The following is a 5,618-nucleotide window of genomic DNA, read 5'->3' as shown; positions in this document are numbered from 1 at the left end:
GGCCCCTGTAGGACAAATCAGGACAGTTGGCAACTGACACAGGGGAAAAAAGGCAGAGCTCTTTAATGAGTTCTTCACTTCAGTGTTCCTAAGTACTGGCCAGGATGATTCCCCCAACTTGAACATAGATAGATGTCTGGGAGGCACTACACCGCCAATGGTTAGTGCTTAGTTAAGGAGCACTTGGAGGGGCTGGATGGGTACAAGTCAGCAGGCCCAGATGACCTCCATCCACGGGTGCTGAAGGAATTGACCAGTGTCATAGCTAAGCCACTGGCACAGCTGTTTGAGCACTCATGGTGCTCTGGCCAGGTCCCTGAGGACTGGAAAAGGGCCAACATGGTGCCCATTTTTAAGAAGGGGAGAAGGGATGAGCCAGGTAACTTTAGACCAGTCAGTCTTACCATTATCCTTGGGAAAACACTAGAGGAGGGCCACTCATATGATTAGTGGCCTCTGTGCAAGACCCTACAAGGGGAGGTTGAGGGATCTAGATCGCTTCAGCCTTCACAAGAGACGTCTGAGGGGAGACCTTGTAGCTGCCTATAAGTTTATCAAGGGAGGACAGCAGAGAATTGGAGATGCGCTATTAACCAGGGCACCCCTAGGAGTAACTAGGAATGATGGGTACAGACTAGTGGAGAGTAGATTCAGGTTAGACATTAGGAAGAAATTTTTCACAGTAAGGGTGGCTGTGAACGGGCTGCCAAGAGAGGTGGTACTATCACCTAACTTGGAGGTCTTCAAGAGGAGGCTAGATAGGCACCTGGCTGGGGTCGTCTGACCTCGGTCCTCTTTCCTGTCTGGGGCAGGGGGTCGGACACGATAATCCTTCATGGTCCCTTCCGACTCTACAATCTATGAATCTATGAAACCCTGCCCCTGCGAGCACAGACACTACTGTGGTGCTGCTGGCCTGGCCACGCAGTTCCCTGCTGCCCCGGAAGGCCCCCCTCACCCCTTTCCCCCACTGGAGAAGCAGGTGCCTCCCCCACCTCCCCTCCCCTGCTGCAGCTTCAGTGCCCAGACAGCTTCTCCCAGCGCTGGCAGCACCCCCACACACATACCCTTCCCCCCCCCACACACACTTACCTGCATGTAGCTGCCGTGCCGTGGCTGCTCCTACCCCCTGCCTGGCTGCGTGACAGCCATGTGTGCTCAGACATGTGGTGTCCCCTGCCTTCAGTTAGCTTCCCCCCAGCCCCAAGCAGCTCCTTGCTAGGGCAGGTGAGAAGTGACAGGAAAAACTTTGACGCTGAGCAGAGCAACATCCTGGACATTTGTTGATATTAAAAAAAACAAACAAACGCCTGAACAGAGATGGGAGGACCCCAAAAGAGGACATGTCTGGGAAAACCCAGACACATGGTAATCCTAGTTATGCACACACATGTATAATGCTCACACGCATGTGTTGTGTGCCTCTGTGTTATGCATACACATTGTGTGTACATGTGTTATAATAATATGCACACATATGCATACATACACACATACATATAATACGTGTGTATGTTATATAAATATCTATGAAATAAATAAAACACACATACACACACACCACAAGCTTTCATGGGCTGAAACTCACTTCATCAGATGCTGTGAAAGGACACGCAGAAAGCAGAGTATAAGAAGGAGAGAGATATTAGAATACAAAGGACAGTGGAGGTAGTGAGAGAGAGCAGTGCTGGGAGAGGGAAGCAAACAAGTAGTAAACCAATAGGAACAAAGGAGTCCCAAAAGTGAATCTAGGTAAAGGGATAAGAATCCATAGTCACTGTTCAAACCATCCTTAATGCAATCCAGTCTGGATGATTTCTTATTCCACAATTTCCCATTCAGATCGGTTTTTAGAAGTCTGCTGTATATGAACAGCCCCCCTCAGATCAGCGATGGAGTATCCAGGGGAGCTGAAGTGTCTTGCCACAGACTTGTATGTCTTTCTGCAGCTGATGTTCATTCATTCAGTCATGTAGGGATTCCCTACCCTCTCCAATGTAAACAGCACTGTAAGCACATGATGGTGTATATGATGTTGGTGGAATTAAAAGTGAATGAACCCCAGAGGTTATAATTCATGTTATTCAGTACGGTGACAATGTTGTCTGCATTGATGTTGGGGCAAAGAAAGCATTTGGGGTGTTGCAAGGTCTGGTGCCTTGGTGAGATCAGGAGTGAGGTAGCCTGTTGCTTGAGAGAGACTGTTTGAGTCTAGGGGGCTGCCTGTAAACCAGGACTGGTTTGTCACACACGACCACTTTGAGCCAGCCATCCTTTTTCAGGAGGGGTTGGGAGGTCATTAATAAAATGTCTAAGGTGTTCAGACCAGGGGCTGTAGGTGACAGCCAGAGGCATTTGAACTTCATTTACAGGGTCCATGAATGTAAATGTCCTCTGGGATATTTTTCTTCTCAGAAATTCTCAAAATTCATCTTCCGCACATGGAAGATTTCTTTTAGCTAAGCTGTTAATCCATTTTTTCCTCATCACTAATTGCATTGGGGAAGTGATTATCAAGTCCTTTGTTTGTGCATAATGGATTTTAGCCAGCTTATCAGTTGCTTTCTCATCCTATTTGCTGTTCAGTTTCTTATACATGTCAGTTAACATTGCTTCTTACTGCTCTTCTTACAGCTCGTCTTTTTTGCATAAGTGACTTGATCTGAATTTATTTTTGCCACTTATTTTGCTCTTTCTTTCAGTAGCTTGTTGACTTTCCCACTTGGTTTTCCTTATGTGACTTAGTATCACAGGATACATTTTCAGTGGCTGTAAGTACAACCTGCTTCCTTGCATTCCAAAGTGTATTTGCATCAAGTACTTCATTATTATTATTACTAGCAGTTGCCTGTCATGAATGATGGAGTGTTTCAGGGAGTGTTTATATGGCCCCCCCACTCCCAGCTTACCCTTCGGGGCCAGCCATATAAACAGTCCCACAGCCACCACCTCCTCCTCCAGCCTCCTGCATGGTGGCTCCCTCCCACCTGCCTCCGCCTCCTCCCCCGGTGCAGCAGGGCTGCTTCCCCCACCTGAGGAGGCGACAGCAGTGGCTCCTCCTCATCTGCACACCTCTGCTTTTGCCTCCTCCCCATGAACAGTGGGGCTCCCACCTCCTTACCTGAGGCAGCAGCTGCTCCCTCCCTGCCTGAGGGGGCGGAGCCCATGCAGCCAATCGCCACTGGCCCTCTCAGTGGCACATGTGCAGTTGCCCAAAAGCATTATGGACAGACAGACAGACTAAGCCCTTCATTATATTAGAATAGCAAGACTATAGGCTGGCTTTTTCACAGAGTCCTGGCTTTCAGTTATAAACTAACTTCCACCATTTCTTCTTTTCCCCCTAGATTCCCTTTATTCTTTTTTTCTTTGGAAATAGCCCAAAGCTAGCTATTAGGACCCTGTGTTGGAGCATTTGCTCTCAAGGCATGTATCTTTCACTTCTGTTCTTTCTTCATTTCTAGTCTTTGTGAAATCTGCCTGTATAGAATGGCTCTCTCTCTTGTTGATGACTCTATGCACATCTTTCTCTGGAAACCTCAGTGCACCAATTCCACATTCTGGGTTTTCACAGAAAACCACTTTCTGGGTTTTAACCACATTCTGGGTTAAAAATGTGTCTCACTTTTCCTTTTTTCCTTTATCCAAACTCCAGTGGACTATGATACACTGTACAGTATTTACCAACTTATGTGTTCATATCCACTCCTGTGATGATCCTCCCGTTGGATGGGAAAGACAGCTGTTAGTAGACTTGAGGAAGCATTAGGTTGCTTGATAGGAGTAGACTACAAATAGCTAGGCCAAATGATGTCAAGCAGTTAGGCTAAGGCAAATCATCATCATTGACAATCCCTCGCAGTTGAGGATGATTTTCTTCCATGATTGTCTTATCTGTGGGTCCAAAGATGGCTGATGAGGCCTATCTGGGATCAACAGACTGTTCAGCATGCATTTCTGTGCAAGGTGAGTGGCTCTGGGATCTTCCTTCAGTCCATGACATGCTGTTTCTGCTGCTCCCACTTTTCCATCTCCTGTTATTGTCATAAGATTTCAAAGTACTGAGATTGTCGAAGCAGAATCTTCCTCTATTTGGGGCGGCCCTGGGTAATAGTCTCCCATAAGCTGATGTTGATGTTGCATTTTTTCAACTTGGCCTTGAAGACATCTTTGAAGCGCTTTCTCTGCCCTCTTGAATGTACGCCTTGACTGAGCTGGGAGAATAAAACTTGCTTTGGGAATCTGGAGTTGGACATCCAGATGACGTGGCTGGCCCAGCGAAGTTGATGTCTTGTAATCGTTGCTTTGATGCTCATAGTATTTGCTTGTGAGAGGATGCCAGTGTAGGTGCATCTGTCTTCTCACTGGATTTGAAGGATCTTCCTCAGGCAGCATTGGTGGTACTTCTCCAGCAACTTGATGTTGTCAGAACCAAGTAGTTGTATGCCTATGGCACAGTGGAAAATTCCATTGGTTTGATGCAGTGGAACCCCCTGCCATAGTGGAACATCCCGCTGTCAATCATTCTGCTGTCAATCATTCTGAATGTTATGGCACAGTGGCAGTAACTTGATCAAAGCGAGAAAAATAGGTCACAGTGGAAAATTCCGCTGAGACAGAACCCAAGGACTATATGCTATGTCATGGAAAAGTTACAGCTTAGAAAAAGTTCCCGCCAACTTTATGCAAACACGCACACCACCATTGGCCGGTTCTAAATTATTCATATTTGGTGACTAGCGATTGGCTTGTTAGTCATATAAAAGGTAAATCAGTTTCCGCCCACGTTGGAGAACTCTGCATATTTCTCCACGTTGGAGAACTCCGCACAAGGAGAACTCCTCACACACCTTGAAGTTGGAGAACTCAGAGAACTCGGAAAGCTCCGCACATTTCTCGAGTTTAGAGAACTTGGAGAACTCGGAGAATTCCGCACATTTCTCAGAGTAAACCTGGCAGACCGATCACCCACCAGCGACTCCCCGTCACCGACCTACCCGATGTACCCCCACGTCTTGCATGCTTGCTCAGCCATTCATGGACGTCTCATCTAGAAATCAGAAAGCTTTCATCTTGTTCGGTTTGCAACTGTAACCTAAGTCAGCATTCAGCCTACCTGTGTTATAATCATCTACACTGTAAGTAAAGCAATCTTAGTTTAACCAATACGCTTCGGTGCCTAATTCTGCTCCGTCTGTCAAAAAGTACCCACCTGCCGTTTTGGGCTACTGGCCATAGCCCCGGCCTACCACTCGACCGCCACAGATGTCTCCTGTACATTGTCCACATCTCAGCTCCGTACAATAAGGTGGGGATCATGACTGCTTGATAAACCATGAGCTCGGTTTTGAATCTGATATTGTGATCTTTGAACACCCATTTCCTCAGGTGTCTGAAGGCTGCACTTGCATGCTTGAGGCGATGAGAATTTATGGAACTAGAAACAGTCTAGGTAATGTTGTAGGTGTAAAATCTAGATAGTTAGTGTCTCTAATGGGTTATGGAATAGAGAAAATCCCACACAATTTACTGATTCGTTTTGATGCACTGGCTGGGGGAGTTGTTAGCTGATTGCACGATTTCACAATGATTACACACTTAATTCATACAACACAATT

The 5,618-nt window shown here is 46.6% G+C and overlaps 1 protein-coding gene across 1 annotated transcript in view; it reads left to right on the top strand.

The window, feature by feature from the left end:
* The first annotated feature begins 4,808 nt into the window (after positions 1-4,808).
* Positions 4,809-5,618, top strand: part of LOC102372868 (zinc finger protein 501-like) — a 12,482-nt gene continuing 11,672 nt past the window's right edge. Inside the window, exon 1 of the transcript XR_003092424.1 lies at positions 4,809-5,138. The gene's annotated coding sequence lies outside the window, so the exon portion shown is untranslated. The remainder of the gene's footprint in view (positions 5,139-5,618) is intronic.

Source organism: Alligator sinensis, unplaced genomic scaffold (genome assembly GCF_000455745.1).
Source record: "Alligator sinensis unplaced genomic scaffold, ASM45574v1 scaffold2187_1, whole genome shotgun sequence".
NCBI classification, from domain to species: Eukaryota; Metazoa; Chordata; order Crocodylia; family Alligatoridae; genus Alligator; species Alligator sinensis.
This window is presented reverse-complemented; position numbering and strand designations above follow the sequence as displayed.